Below are 16,976 nucleotides of genomic sequence, written 5' to 3'. Positions count from 1 at the left end.
AAAATTTTGGAATTAGAAGTCTAAGGATAACTGTGAAGCCATTGTCAATTGCTGGGGTGGTAAGGTCGGTTTGAGGGGAGGTGGGGGTGCGGGGAGAACAATCTGGTTCACTGATTCCTGTTAAGGAACAGGTATCCTTACCTGGTCTTGTCTATGTGACCCTGACCCATAGCAATATGCTTGACTCTTAACTGTCCTCTGGGCAACTCGGGATGGATAATAACTACTGACCCAACCAGTGATGCCCACATCCTCTGAATGGATGGAAAGAGAATAAAATAAATGACTGAAGTTGTAATAGGTGCTTTCCAAGTCTTTCTTTTCCCTTTCAAAGAATTGAATGGAGCAGGAGCATGAAATGAGGAAAATTAATCAGAAAAAGTATTTGAAAAACACTTCTTTTTCATGTTTTGTTACAGTCTGAGGTGACTGTGGTTGTGTGGGCTTCAAACACACAGGTCAGACTTACCAATAAGTGATGACATTTGAGTTTGACTTGTTTATTTACAAGGAAATTCCTTTGATGTGAAATTACTTTGATTTCTTTTGCTGTGATTTAACCTCAGAGGACAGAGCCATTATTCATTTCAAATTTGTAGTTGTACTTCATTTATGAATTCACCTCTTACAGCTTAGAAAACCACTTATGTAATATTGTTTTCTCTCGTGTTGGGGCAGAATCCCATGTTTTGCGACGTTGTCTTGTGCTCTGGGGTAAATAAAACTGAAGTAGTCAGTTTTGATTCCATATCCATAGTCCAAAACTGTTGGTGCTGAAGGAGAGATTAAAATGACCCTCGAAATGTCTACAAAATGATCTAGAGATTGTCAATGCATGAGCTATGATTTTCCAAAATGCTAAATTAGATTTGGGAACAGTCCCATCAAATGGGAAGTTAGTGAATGATACACTGCTTTCTAGGAAAGGAGGGAGAGAAAACAGTGAACCATAGTTCCATTAGCCTAACATAGGCCATTGGAAAAATGCTATCTTGTATGTATGACTATATAGAGTAGAGTAGAGATGTACAGCATGGAAACAGACCTTTCGGTCCAACCCGTCCATGCCGACCAGATAACCCAACCCAATCTAGTCCCACCTGCTAGCACCTGGCCCATATCCCTCCAAACCCTTCCTATTCATGTATCCATCCAAATGCCTCTTAAATGTTGCAGTTGTACCAGCCTCCACCACTTCCTCTGGCAGCTCATTCCATACCGTACCACCCTCTATGTGAAAAGGTTGCCCCTTAGGTCTCTTTCATATCTTTCCTCTCTCACCCTAAACCTATGCCCTCGAGTTCTGGACTCCCTGACCCCAGGGAAAAGACTTTGCCTATTTACCCTATCCATGCCCCTCATAATTTTGTAAACTTCTATAAGGTCACCCCTCAGCCTCCGACGCTACAGGGAAAACAATCTTAGCAATGCACTTAGGAAAGCATATTATAATTAGAATAAGTCAACATGGTGATATTAAAGGGAATTCCTTTCTGACAAATGTGTTAGAGTTCTTTGAGGGCATGAATAGTTGAATAGTCAGAGGGGAACCAATAAACGTAATATATCAGTATTTCCAAAGAAAAGTTGATAAGATACCATGGAAAAGGTTAGCAGGAAAGATAAGATCTTAAGGATTTGGGAGGAATATATTGGCATGAATGGAGAATTTCCCTTAAGGGTTGAATAGAAATTCACTAATATGAGATGTCATTCTTATTTCCATTCATTTACATCTCAATACTACCTCAACTTACCTCATTTCTGCGCCACTTCCAATTCTTAACCCCTCAGCCAGGAAATTAAATAATGCAAATTTCTGAAAGTCAGAATGGCTACTTGGAGGCTGCAACTCACAATTGCTTACCCTGGACTTCATTCGAACCTGCCTTCACCCCAACATCCCTGCACGCTCCATGGACATGAATCTCGTACGCAATACATACACACAAGTTCGCATTCACAAACCATCAGCCTCACCACCTCATCATGGCTGCTCTCAGTCTGACTCTTATACACTGTCGCCCTTCAGGACTTTGCTTTGATATTCAGGGGCACCTACATCTGCATATTTCTCCCAAGTTGTTTTGTGCACAGCAACACACAGTCATCACAGTCATTTAGCCGAATGTATCTTATAGCTTTTAACCTTATTTCTTAATGCTCACTCACTTAGTATTTGAATTTGAGGTTGCCAGCTAATGATTTCAATTGCTTCTTGGTGCAGTGGGATGGGCAGACAACTTGTCATAGGTGGGAGCATGGCAGTCTATGGGATGGATATTTCGCTGTGTAACAATATGCCATGTCGATCTCACACCCACAATGTGTGTTAGTACATTATGTAGCAAATAAACTACATGTCGTGTTAGCAAATGATGATGTCTAAAAGTCAAAGAGGAACAATCCTTAGCAGCAGGAAAGATTCCTGCTGTGAGTCAGGGGATGCCTCCATATTTACTGGGGGCCCATCAATTATACTACAGGGATTTGACTGTGGTCATGCAGACATTCGGTCCTTTGAGAGTCTGAGTATCTGTGTCTTGTCCGGAAATTGGGCCTCATTTCTTCTCCCCCCACCTTGTCTCAGTCCCAACCCTTGAAATCAGCACCACCTTCCTAACCTGCAATCTTCTTCCTGACCTCTCTGCGCCCACCCCCACTCCGGCCTATCACCCTCGCCTTAATCTCCTTCCACCTATCGCATTTCCAACGCCCCTCCCCCAAGTCCCTCCTCCCTACCTTTTATCTTAGCCTGCTTGGCACACTCTCCTCATTCCTGAAGAAGGGCTCATGCCCGAAACGTCGATTCTCCTGCTCCTTGGATGCTGCCTGACCTGCTGTGCTTTTCCAGCAAAAAATTTTCACCACTGTTAGTTCTGCAGGTCAAGTGCAATCAGTCTGGGAATGATAGTTTTGTCAGTTTGGGTACTGTGAAGACATCAGTCTATCAAATAGGCTATACTTAGCTGGGGCTGTTCTAACAAGTCAGTTTGTTGGGTGGGCCATGGTTACCCATGGGGGTTTAGTCAATGATGGTCATTGAGTTTATCAGGTGGAAATCCACAAGAGTCCTGGGCAAGTTCTGATGAAGAGTCACTGGACTCGAAATATTAACTCTGCTTTCTTTCCACATATGCTGTCAGACCTGCTGAGTTTCGCCAGCAATCTTTGTTTTTGTTTTAAGTTTGGGATAGTGTTCAATAGACTAGGTTGCTCAGGGAATGATAACAGTGCCAGAGAGAGTTTGAGCCAGATGGGAGGAACTCATAAAGTATCAAAAGCCACAGAGTGATCCAGAAGAGATGGTTTTTGCTCATCCCGATTATTTTGATCTCTTTATGGGGAGAATGCATGGCCAACAAAGGCATTGCAATCTGCAAAGCCATGGTTTCTGGAGTTAAAATGGGGATATTAATGGTTATATATAGGGGCTGAATAGAATCAGAAGGAGCATTAAAGGTCATTAGGAACATAGGAACAGCAACACAAAAGGGAACATGAAAGATTGGACAGGCATCCTACATCTCAGTCAGAGCCTGCAATTATCACAAGGACACGAAGTTGAAAACTTCCCATCTGTGCTCCAATGTCAATTGCACAATAATGAAACATAACTGCTGTCACTGCATTTACTGTGTGCTGAGTATGTAACTGATTTTCTCTTAAGGGTGGATTAAAATTGTTTGAGTTTGAGATTCTGCCGGAGCAATTACATTCATTATACATCCGCTGATTCAGTAATGTCATGCAAATGGCATCAAATTACACTATATCAGCTGGTCATTCTTTGTCCAAGAATGCACTCGGGCATATCATGAGCATTACATTGTTCATTCTAATTGTCCCTTTGTCATGACAGCTAATGTAAGCAAATGTAAGCAGACAAGCTAACTTAAAAGTGTTGGGCTGGAAGACAACATTTCAGAGCTGTCATATTCATACACTGAACTGTAAGTATGCAATGACATGGTCTGTGATGTGTAAAGCTGACTTTTCTTTGGGGATGAGGGCCCACTACAGTGGCTTAGTGGCAGAATTCTATTTCCATAGTATACATTGAACACTTTTGTTGCACAATGTACCTTTAAATAAGGTGATCTATCTTACAGCTTCTTACCTCGGCATGGCGTTAATCTCCTTGTGAAACCTCCCTGCTCTGGTATCAGGGGAAAACGTAAGGCTACATTGTAACTGATGTGAGGGCTCAGTAGTACCAGTAAAGAAATGGTATTCTCTTTCTGACATGCCCCATAAATGATCTGCTCAAGCATTTGATATGGGTGTCACCATGGCAATTGTCTTAGATTCAACTTCCAAGATGATATAGAAGGTGAGAGCAACAGTGTCAACAAACCCTGCAAAAGCAGTGACTGCTGCACAGGAGGAGTACAGGCAGCTGTAGATCCTCCGAGGGAGGTGAATGAGAATGATACTGTCCTGCATCTAAAGGTCTCACTGTCATTTTCACCAATTCTTGAAACAACAATACAAGTGCAGGTAAGGAGGTCCTGGGCAGTCATCACTTTGCCTTGTCATACTCTGGGCCTTGCTGCCAATCAATCCCAATCTGGTGGCAATCAAGGGCATAATTGCTCTGCATTTTTATGCCAGTGGCTCATTTCAAGAAGTACTGGGAGTTTGTTTGACATCTTCTAATCCTCAACCCACAAGTGCATCTAGGCAGTAACTGAAGCCATTTTCTCCAGATCACAACTTTTCATATCCTTCCTCTGTGATGAGGAGAGCTCAACAGGTCAGTAAGGGGTGTTTTCCACTATTGCCAGCTACTTCCAGGTTTGAGAGCACCCTCTCACCAAACAGCAGTGTTCATCAACAGAAAAGGCTTTGGTTCCATTAATGTTGAAGTTATATGTGACCATCGAAGCCAGTTAATGGAAATCTGCCTTTGATATCCTGGAATTTTCTATAATGCTGACATGCTGGGCAATTCATTAGTCCCCACCTCCTTCCAAGGTCCTCAGGCCACACAGGAATGACTGCTGGAAGCTATTGGCTAATCTCTCTGAAGATGAAACCCTCAGACTGATGCAGGTCAAAGATACAATGTTGTGCATACTACCCCATAGTGAAATAGATCATCAGTCTCCTTAAGATCCCTGGACCGCACTGGTGGACTTCACAGAAAGAATGCATATCATTGTGACATTCTGTGCCCTCCACTAGTGAAGTTGATAAAGAGAGACTGTCCTGGATGCAGAGAAAACAAATGCCTCAACACCAGTCTTCTGAGGGTGAGAATAAGGATCAGGAAATTGACCAGATGAAACATCCAGGACAGCATGATGAAGCAATGAATCATTGAGTGTGAGAAGCCAGAGCAAGCCTAATTGAAATCTGCTTCCAGGATAAATTGAAATTCAGGATTACAAGGAAAAAATACCTAATCAAACATATGTGGAATTTGTAAGAGAGAAAGAAGTGCTGTCAGATCACTCAAGCTAGAGAAAAAGAATTGAGAATGTAAGGGAAATTATGATCATGGAAGAATTCAGAAATAGCATTCCTGTAACTTTATAAACTTACTTAGATGAGTGTCATGTCCTCAAAGACAGAGAAGCAGATGTTACAGAGGTACCTTGATATTTATCATAGACAATCACAAGTTGGGAAATGGTCATAGGACAATCCACAAGGAAATTGGGAGAAGTAGAAAATTAATGGATAGCACTGAAGCTTCTCTTAAGAAAACAAGGATCTCAAAGTGATAATGGAGAAAGGCTAGAACTGAAAAATGGTAAAGGAGAAATAAACATGCTTTCATTGTAATAATAGTGGACATACCAAAGAAAATTGCTGGGAATTAATGGGAGACCAATGTAGTAAAGGAATATATAAGGACTTTTCAGAAAAGGAAGGGATGTAAATACTTACAACTATAGGAGTCGTACAAAGAGAACATGTCGCATTTGAATGTACTAAGAAAGGAGCGATGGTACAGGCCAGTTATAAAAATTGTGTGTCAGAGTTTGCCATTAAAGTAGACTGACTTCATCAAGGCTGGAGAACAAGTAGTGAAGATGAAACAGACTGAAATGTTACAAAAAGAATGTCCTGGATTATTTCCTGATTGTGTGGTAACTACAGCTAAAGACCATAAACCTAAGAAGGAAGAAAAAGAGTCAATGAAACAAGGAGATGATTGAAAATTCAGTTAATGGGTACACTTTTTGAGCATTGAATTAAAAAAGGATGAAGTCAAAGAGAATAAAGTTGAGATGTTTAGCTCAGCTTCTTCCATGGGAATGGAACGGATAGCCTTGGAATGAAATGATTTATATCAAATAACCTGCTCAGAAACTGAATGAAAAGCAATACCTGAATGTTATTATTTGAAAAATGCACCAGCAATATTTCAATATTTTACCAAATAAGTAATTGAAGAGCTTAATAACTGAACAGTTTACATCAACAACTTGGTGTTTCTTAGCTAAACCCGGAAAGAGCAATTATGTCATTTGACTCAACCATTTGATCAGTTACAAAAAGCCAATTTGGTTATAAATTTGATGAAGCGTGGTCTTGTCAATGTCAGTGTGAGTTATTTGGGTAGTATTGTTGTAAAAGGCCATTAACACCCAATGAAGCAAAAGTACAGGCTACTTTGGATTTTCCCATGCCCAAGGTGAAGTATGAAATTTTGTTCTATTGACATGAATGGATTCCATTGCCAGTTTGTTCTGTACTTTAGTACTGTTACTGTACCTTTAACAAATTTGTTGAAAAAAGTCAATAGATTTGAATGGAGACAAGAGTGTCAAATTGTCTTTAAGAATTTGAAAGCTATACTGATAACTGCATCAGTGTTATCTGTGCTAAATTACATGAAACCATTCAAACTGGCAGTTGATGTCAGTGTGGGAACTGTTTTACTGCAAAATGACAAGATGGCATGTCAGTTATTTTTAAATATACATTATTTTGAATTAGTACCAACATGCAAGAATCTATTATTTATAAGGGCCACAATATTTTGACTTTCTTAGAAAGATTTCAGGGCAAAAACCGAAGGCTCACCTGCTGGAATTTAAACATTCAACCCCACAATTTGAAAATATATTTGAAAGTGTGCTTGTCATTACAGTTGCTTTGTCAAGAGTGTTCATAGCAGAAACTGTGCTGTTAACATGTTATTACTGTTGGTTTGACATCAAACTAGTGATAAGATGATTTGGAAGTGCCGGTGTTGGACTGGGGTGTACAAGGTAAAAAAATCACACAACACCAGGTTATAGTCCAACAGGTTTATTTGGAAGCACTAGCTTTCAGAGTGTTGCTACTTCATCAGATGGTTGTCTCATCAGGTGATATGATGATTTTGATGTCGATTGAATATGCAATCTTTCAGATATATCATCTTTATGGGGAGAAATGATGAAAATGTCAACTCTGTTATATCTGTATTTTAATATTGTTTACTGCAAGTTTGGGTATTTAGAATCCTAAATCAAACATATGGGTTTGTTTGTGTGTTTGGAAATAACAAAAAGTTTCTACAAGTTACAATACCCATAAAACCAAATAAGGGGATGTTACCCAGAGTTCCTGGTTAACCAAATACATTGTGGAGAACTGGGAGAACTTTCCAGGCTTTGACTACCATTGCTATTGTGTGTTGAGAAGTCAATCAAGAGAGGAGCATGCATCAAGATCTGAAGAACTGAGAAATCCTTCCATGGAGAAGCATGTGGTACAAGTTTTCCAATGAAAAAGTAGTGTTTAAAGTAATGAAATTATCCTGAGTGAGATGATACTATTAATCCCAGACTAGAAAGTTGGAATACAGTTGATGGAAATGAAGTAAAGTTTAATTTTTGAAGTTTTTGAAAGAAGAAAGGGAGTTGAGCTGCATCAGGTGTGGTAAAGTACAGGAAGGAAGCCAAATGATGAACATAGTAATTAAGAAAGTTATCTACAATTGAGATGGATTGAAATTACTTCAAGCCCATCAAAGTATTAAAAAAGGGAGTCTCACCCTCTCGTAGAAATGATCTGGATTTGGTCTTGCTAGAAGTACACACTACATGTTTCAGAATACAATATTGTTTGCAAACTATACCAAGACCCAATACACCCTACACTCAATCTAGTACCTGATACCCCTCTCCCATAGGAACTGAAACCCACCTCTCTCTCCAAGCACCAACAACATGTTCCATCAGACCTATCAAATTCTCTGCCTCCACCTCCGAATGGAACCTACTCTTGTAGCCACAGTGTTCATATGGTGAGTCCAGTTGTGCTTCTGGTCAATGATAACCCCCAGAATTTTGGTAGTGGGGGATTCAGTGATAGTAACATAGAAATATAGAAATCTAGGTTCAGGGGTAGGCCATTTGGCCCTTCGAACCTGCACCATCATTCAATATTTCTGATCGTGCAATTTCATTATCCCATTCCGACCCCTCCCCATGCCCCTTGATCCTTTTGGCCGCAAGGGCCAAGTCCAGCTCCGTCTTGAATATACCTAATGAAATGGCCCAAATGGCTTTCTGTAATAGAGAATTCCAAAGGTTCGCAAATCTGTGTGAAGAAATGCTTTCTCATCTCAGTCCTGAATGGCTTACCCCTCATTCTTAGACTGTGACCCCTTTTTCTGGACTTCCAACATCAGGAACATTCTTCCCGCATTTGAGCTGTCCTATCCCATCAGGATTTTATAGGTTTTTACAAGATCCCCCCTCATTCTTCTAAATTCAAGCCAATACAAGCCAGTTGATCCAGTCTTTCTTCATATGTCATTCCTGCCATCCTGGGAATCAGTCTGGTGAACCTTGTATGGACTCCTTCAATAGCAAGAATGTAATTCCTCAGACTAGGAGACCAAAACTGCACACAATACTTGAGATATGGTCTCACTAACGCCCTGTATAACTGCAGCAAGACATTCCTACTCCTATACTCAAATCCTTTTGCTATGAAGCTGGCTATCTCATGAAGGAGCAGCGCTCTGAAGACTTGTACTTCCAAATAAACCTGTCCGACCATAATCTGGTGTTGTGTGTTTTTTAACGTTGTCCACCCCAATCTAACACTGACACCTCCACATCATGGCTATGAAAGAGAGCATACCATTAAATTTCCTCACTGCCTGTTGCGCTTGCACACCAACCTTCAGAGACTGTTCCTCATGACACTCACATTGCACCTCAATGTTTCCTGAACCATTTGGTAAATAATCTGCCTTCTTGTTTTTGTGACCAAGGTGGATAACTTCACATTTATCCACATTATATTGCCTTTGCTAAGCAAATGGAGAAAATGCGGACTGCAGATGCTGGAGATCAAAGTCGAGAGTGTGGTGCTGGAAAAGAACAGCAAGTCAGGCAGTATCCTAGGAGCAAGAGAATCGATATTTTGGGCATAAGCCTTTCATCAGGAATGAGGCTTGTGGTCCAGGGGTCTGAGAGATAAATGGGACGATGGTGGGGTTGTGGGTAGGTAGCTGAAAATGCGTTAGGTAGATGAAGGTGAGGGAGGAGGTGAGTTGGGCGGAGCAGATACGCGAGAAAGGTGATGGACAGGTCAGGAGGGCGATGCCGAGTTGGAGGCTTGGGACTGGGGAGGGGAAATGAGGAAACTGATGAAATCCACATTAATCACATGTGGTTGCAGGAAATGTGGAATATGAGGCGTTCTTCCTCCAGGCGTCAGGTGGTAAGGGTTTGACGATGGAGGATGTCCTTGGCGGAGAGGCAGGGGGTGTTGAAATGATTAGGGGTGTGGGGTTGATTAGTGCGGGTGTCCCAGAGATGTTCTGTGAAATGATCTGCAAATAGGCGACTTGTAACATTGATTGCCTCAATCTGTCCACCCCTCTCACCCATTCCAACCTCCCATCCTCACAACGCCCTCCAACACCTCATCTTCACTATGGACATCAAGTCCCTGTACACATCCATCAGCCACGATGAAAGCCTCCACATTGGGTGCAACGGCTACAGTAGATGACATTGGTGGAGGTACAGGTAAATTTCTGTCAGATATGGAAGGATCCTTTGGCGCCTTGGATGGAGGTGAGGGGAGTGGTGTGGGTGCAGGTTTTGCACTTCCTGTGGTGGCAGGGGAAGGTGCCAGGAGTGAGATGTGGGCTGGTGGGAGCTGGGGGGGGGGGGGGGGGGGGGGGGTGTGTGAATTTGATGAGGGAGGTGCAGAGGGAATGGTCTCTCCAGAATGCCAATAGGGCTGGGGAGGGAAAAATATATCTGTTGGTGGGGTCCGTATGTAGGTGGCGGAGGATGATGCGATGATGTGGAGATTGGTGGGGTGGAAGGTGAGGACCAGGGGAGTTCTCTCCTTGTTGCATTGGGAGTGGTGGGGTTCAAGGGTGGAGGTGCGCGATGTGGAGGAGATGCAATGGGGGGCATTGTTGACCACATGGGAAGGAAAATTACGATCTTGGAAGAAGGAGAACGTCTTTAATTTTCTGAGGTGGAATCAGTCATCCTGGGAACAGATGCAGCGGAAGTGGAGGAATTGGGAATAAGGGAAGGCATTTTTACAGGAGGTAGGTTGGGAGGAGGTGTAGTCTAGGTAGCTGTGGGAGTCAGTGGGCTTGTAGTAGATGTCTGTGGTTATCTAGTCACTAGAGAAGGAGATAGAGAGGCCTAGGAAGGGGAGGGAGGTGTCTGAGGTGGTCCAGGTGAATTAGAGGTTGGGGTGAAAGGTGTTAGTAAAGTTGATGAACAGTTCAACCTCCTCGTGGGAGCACAATGTAGTGCTGATACAGTCATCGATATAATGGAGGAACAGGTGGTGGTGGTGCCAGTGTAACTGTGGAAAATGAACTGTTCATGTATCCAACAAAGAGGCAGGCATAGCTGGGGTTTTTGCGGGTGCGCATGGTTACCCTTTAGGTTCGGAGGAAGTGGGAGGATTAGAAGGTGAAGTTGTTAAGGGTGAGGACCAGTTCAGCCAGGTGGATGAGGGTGTCAGTGGAAGGGTACTGGTTGGGACGGTATGAGAGGAAGAAATGGAGGGCTTGGAGGCTTTCATCGTGGCTGATGGATATGTACAGGGACTTGATGTCCATAGTGAAGATGAGGTGTTGGAGGGCGTTGTGAGGATGGGAGGTTGGAATGGGTGAGAGGGGTGGACAGGTTGAGGCAATCAATGTTAAGGCAGCAGTTTGAAATGAAGAGGTCAAGGGTGGCTAGCATGGAGTGTCCAGGTGGATGTGGTGTATTGGAGGCGAGGGAAAGGGTCCTCTCCCACCCTACCTCTTGTAAAAATGTCATCCCTTATTCCCAATTCCTCCACCTCTGCCACATCTGTTCCCAGGATGACCAATTTCACCTCAGAAAATCCCAGATGGCCTACTTTTTCCTAGATCGCAATTTCCCTTCCCATACGGTCGTCGGCACCCTCCAGCACATCTCTCCACTTCCTGCACCTCTGCCCTTGAACCCCACCACTCCCAACGCAACAAGGAGAGAATGCCACTGGTCCTCACCTTCCACCCCACCTACCTCTGCATTCATTGCGTCATCCTCCACCACTTCCGCCATGTACAAATGAGCACTGCCACCAGATATATTTTTCCTTCCCCATCCCTATCCACATTCTGGAGCGACCATTCCCTCCACGACTCCCTCATCAGATCTACACCACCCACCCACTAGCCCACACTTCACTCCTGGTACTTTCCCCTGCCACCACAGGAAGTGCAAAACCGGCACCCACACCACTCCCCTCACCTCTGTCCAAGACCCCAAGGGATCCTTCCACATCCGACAGAAATTTTACCTGTACCTCTATGTCATCTAATGTATTCGTTGCACCTGATGTGGTCTCCTCTACATCGGGGAGACAGGACGCCTCCTTGTGGATCATTTTAGAGAACATCTTTGGGACAACCGCACCAACCAACCCCACCACCCCATGGCTGAACACTTCATCTCCTCCTCCCACTCCACCAAGGACATGCAGGTCCTGGGGCTCCTCTATTACCAAACCCTTACCACCTGACGCCTGGAGGAAGAATGCCTCATATTCCCCCTTGGGACCCTGCAACCACACGGGAATTAATATGGATTTCGCCAGTTTCCTCATTTCCCCTCCCCCCACATTATCCAAGTCCCAAGCCTCCAACTCCCCACCGCCCTCCTGACCTGTCCATCACTTTTCCCATCTATATACTCCGCCCTCTTCTCTGACCCACCATCTTCTCCCTCACCTTCATGTGCCTATCGCATTCTCAGCTACCCAACCCCACCCCACCTCCCATTTATTTCTCAGCTAACCCCCGCCCCGGCCCACAAGCCTCATTCCTGACGAAGGGCTTATGACTGAAACATCGATTCTCCTGCTCCTTGGATGCTACCTGACCTGCTGTGCTCTTCCAACACCACATTCCCGACTTTGCCAAGTATTTGCCCACTCATCCAGTCTGTCAAGTCTTTCTACAGGTGTGTGTCAGAAGAATTTACAGGTTGATACTCAAGTGTTTTGCACACGTCTTCCTTAGCCATCAAGTGGAGTGGGACTTGAATCCAGGATGACTGCCTCAGAGGTAGGGATGCTGCTCATTGTGCCACAATACCTCCATGACTTCTGCTACTTGTTCCATAGCAATGGCAGTTATTCATGTGTGAGCCTCCTAAGAGTAGAAATTATCAAGCTTTTCAACTTTGGGTGACATTACAGTTAAGATAGATGCTGCAAGTAACCTTGAGTAATAAATATCAGGAGATTTTATTGGTCTGTATGACTCAGCTAGATAATACTAAATGCACAGAGCTATAATTATGAGCACTTCTAATGAACTGTTACGGTCATAAAATCCAATGAATTAGAAAATGCAGCTTCTCATTTTGCTTGGTGCAGATATTTTAATCAATCTGTTCAGGTATGTTCTGACCCATGTCAGGAAAAACATGGCTGTTGAACTCAGTCCTTCTGACTCAGAACAGGGTCACTACCACTGACCTTCAAAGTTGTGCGGAGCACAGTGGTTGGGAATTTAGCATGGGTCAACTGTTTGGAAAGTAGCTATGTACAGTCTTATACCACAATATCTGACTGCTTTTGATTGATATGGATATTTTTAATCTATTTATTCAGACCCCATGCGGGACAGCTTTGGCACAAGTGGGACCTGAGCCTGTCATCCTAGTCCAGAGGCAGTGACACTACCACTGCACCACAACAGCCCTCTTTTGTGTGGTATAACCTGAGTACTAAAAGCCAAAATGTCTTAATTACTGCTTAGAATTAGATGCTGGACTCTATGTCCTTTTAACAATTTCGAGTATGATGGGTTAGAGATAAGTTATCAATAGCAAACCAATATTTATCAGCAGAACTTGATTTCTAAGTTAGTACTGTTGTGTTGTGAATCTTTAAATGCTGTTTATTTTGATGGAGGAGGGGTGGAAGGCAATGAGAGACAGTGTATTGAAGCGGTCAATTGCTCATCAGGTTTGGATTGTTACCAGCTGCAATGATGAAGTCTTTACAATGTATCCTTTGTTAAGAGTAAAGCTTTTGTGTCTCCTGCGGTTTTTAAATTGGATCCTTGGAATTTACTCTCTTTCTCCATGTTTATTGGCAAGTACCCTATACATGACATCATGTTTCAAAATAAGATTCCCATCCCCATTTCAGTATACAATCACATTAAACTCAATATCTAAACTTTATAATTTCTTAAATGATACTTAAAGCTTTATTTGCCAACAGAGCTTCTCTGGATTTTGATTAAAAAGTTAGATCAAGATATTTGATCTCTACAATGCCCACAGACTTAAAAAATGTACGAATTTTTAATATGACAGCAAACTTGGACAGATCAAATTCCACTTAAGAAGTGTATGCTCCAGGTATAGGTATTTCCTCATCATGTTTGCCAAGCTAGAGGACTGACCGAAGTTAATCAACAACTTCATAAAAGCTGACACATTCCTACACCAACCCAAAACTGACATTTAATAACAGCGCTGAAAATAAGCCACTGATGCAAAAACAAATAATTAACCTGGCATACACTAGCACACAGTTTTCAGCATACATTGTAGATATATGCAGTCTTCCTTCACTTCTCAACATGTGAGCACAGCATCAAGTACTACATTCAGGCACAGCATTGAGGGAGTTCTCCAGTGTTAGAAGTGTGTTTTTTTTTGGATGAGACTTTATACTGAGCTCCTGTCTGCCCACTTAGGTGGGTATAAAAGGTTACACCGTCTGTGGGCATTGTAGAGATCAAATATCTTGATGAAGGGTCAGAAGTCCTATCATTTATCTCTTAACTAAGATAACCTGCTAATTTATTTCATTGTTGTGTTTGTGAGACCTTGCTAAACACAAGGTAGCTGCCAAATTCATTATATTGATATAGTGAGTGTACTTTAAAAATGCTTGGCAGTCAAGCACTTTGACACATCCTGAGGTCAAGACAGGAACAACATAAATGCAAATTCCTTCTGTCTATTTACTGCTAGTGTCATTACCAATTCTGGACATTTGTTTGGTAGCTTTGATTATGTGGCAATAGTGTGCGTTTGTTATTTGGAGATCAGACTCCAACTGGGAGCTATAAATAGTACATCTCATCAGAATCACTGGTCCTTCAGACTGCAGAGAATGTCATTGGATTGATTTTTTATTTTGAAGTGTAATGATCATAGTTTAAAATGTCCTTTAAATTTGCATGCAGATTGTTCCTCGACAAGTGCTGGAAGCCTAATTATGTGCTTGCCATCATTCCATTATTTTGCATCTGTCAACTGTAGATACATAAAGGCTTGATATTCCAATTTAGGAATTAATAAAAAATGCAAGGATTTTCAGACTTTTCCAGTTGATAAAATTCACATGGAGCAGAAGAGCTAATAAGAATTATTGGCATGTAAAGTGTGATAGCCTGGGTTTCGGGGGCTAGTTAGCCCAAGTTTCTGGATTGCACATGAACCCGTGTCATAACTTGGATACCCAATGCAGTCCATTTTTACAAAAGCAAATTATTGAATCTTATTACAATGCACCATGGTAAGGACAGGAGAGAAAAAAACCCATCTCATCGTACTCTACATCAATTTCTCAGAAGGAATCTTTGCCAGAGTAGTTACTCCTTCTTCCTACAGCTCACCTCAGGGCTATTAAGGGTATTTGAAATTGGGATCTCTTTTGAGAGTTTGTAGCTTTCTGTGCAACTTCCTTTCACCAGTTTTAAAGAATGTTATGATCTTTAAAATATTCAATAAAACTATTCAACTTCAATTCCCACCTTTAAGTTTTAAAACGGAATTTAGATTTAATAGCCTCTTGATATGGGGGCAGATGGCCTAACTGACTGTGGAGGAAAGAATGAGTTTCCACATTTTGTGTATTTATATTCACATTTCTGATAACATTTTTAGTCAGGGTCACTTTAGAGTGGGTAGAAATCTTTGACCCTACTAAACTGAGATGCTTTAAAGAGATCTGACTAGTGCTTAAAGTCAGCTTTGAAGTGGCATTTTATTTTTATGATTTCTTTTTATTAATACACAATGTGAAACAAATGTGTTGACACAAGATTAACTAGTTTGACGGGATAGTTCAGCTACTCCCCGAGGCCAAAGGCTCCTTTGATATATACTAAATAAAACAAAGAAAAGAGCTGACAATATTTGATGTTAAGAAAAGAAAGTCAAACAATTCCTTTAACAAATAGCTTTTTGTCTTTTTGCAAGCCATCACATATAAATATATAAACATGCCATGAGAACCTCAGTGTTTTTAAATAACATAAACTGGTTCCAGTGCTCTGTAACCTGTTTTGCTTTCCAAAAGCAAATGCTGTTGAATCATTTCTGATGGTTTCTCTTTCATATGTAAGTTTAGTCATATCACTCATGAATTTAAGAATGTCAATAGCGAGGAATGAAAAGAAATTATTAAATCCACCTTGTTTACCTATTATTTACCTTGTAATCCAAGTGTTGCTGAGAGAAATTTTATCTCTTGCTGCCAACTCCTCCCTGTAGCACTTGTTGAGATTCCATGCTTCAATTCAAATGTTTCCCTCATACATTACCCTAGGCTGTCGTTGAACATGAACTATATGTTGTTCCATAATTTCCTTTCAGTTCATCACTTCCTGAATTTATTATCATCTGCCTTAGTTTTCCTTATAATAAAGCGTTACTTAACCTTCTGATTATTTTCATGAATTTAATGCAATGCTGGTATCAGATCTGATTGCTTTGGTGTTCTGTTTGCACTCATAGTGCAGAAAGCTCCTGCAGTTCAGGCCTTGTTTCTCATATTTAACAGAGAATCAAATAATCATAGAGGTCTATAGCGTAGAAAAATGCCCGTTGGCCCATTAAGTTGGTGCCAGTCAAAAATAAACACCTAACTATTCTAATTCTATTTTCTAGCATTTGGCCCATAGCCTTGTGTAGTTTGGCATCACAAGTGTACATTTAAATACTTCTTAAATGTTATGAGGGTTTTTTTCACCACCTTTATAGATAGTGAGTTCCAGATTCCTATGATCCTCTGGGTGAAAAACCTTTTCCTCACATCCTCTTTAAACCTCCTGCCCTTTATCTTAAATCCATACCCCCTGGTCATTGGTCCCTGCACCAAGGCGATAGTTTCCTTCCTTTCTATGCCACCCATGCCCCACATACTTGTATATGTCTCAATATTGTCCCGCCCAGTCTCTGCTCCAAGGAAAACAACTCCAGCCTATCCAGTTTCTCTTCATAACCAGAACTTTCCAGCCCAGGTGACATCCTGATCAATCTCTGCACCCTCTCCACCACATCTCCCTCCTATGATATGGATTTCAAAACTGCAGACAGGATGTGGGAGAACAGTCCAATATTTTCCAGCCTGCAACTGTGTTGGATGCCAAGACTCTGAAAGGTCTCTCAAAACCTGCTGGGAAAGAATCCTTGAAGCAATTTTTATCGGAGACAATCTGTCAAAAGATTCCTATTTAAATTTCCCAAACACCAGGTAAT

The 16,976-nt window shown here is 41.9% G+C and overlaps 2 long non-coding RNA genes across 3 annotated transcripts in view; both read right to left on the bottom strand.

Moving 5' to 3' along the window:
- Positions 1-16,976, bottom strand: part of LOC148149125 (uncharacterized) — a 236,805-nt gene that overhangs the window by 140,812 nt on the left and 79,017 nt on the right. The window lies entirely within an intron of this gene.
- LOC148149126 (uncharacterized) lies at positions 7,251-16,016 on the bottom strand. Its single transcript, XR_015758141.1, has 3 exons — positions 15,930-16,016; positions 12,349-12,619; positions 7,251-7,378 (listed from the first exon to the last, which is right to left on the bottom strand). It is a non-coding gene; the product is annotated as an uncharacterized LOC148149126 (long non-coding RNA).

This window comes from Chiloscyllium plagiosum, unplaced genomic scaffold, assembly GCF_037043375.1.
Source record: "Chiloscyllium plagiosum isolate Xiang-an unplaced genomic scaffold, Cpla_swu_hap1 HiC_scaffold_9, whole genome shotgun sequence".
Classification (NCBI taxonomy): Eukaryota; Metazoa; Chordata; class Chondrichthyes; order Orectolobiformes; family Hemiscylliidae; genus Chiloscyllium; species Chiloscyllium plagiosum.
The sequence above is the reverse complement of the archived record's forward strand: the minus strand, read 5'-3'. Positions and strand labels throughout refer to the sequence as shown.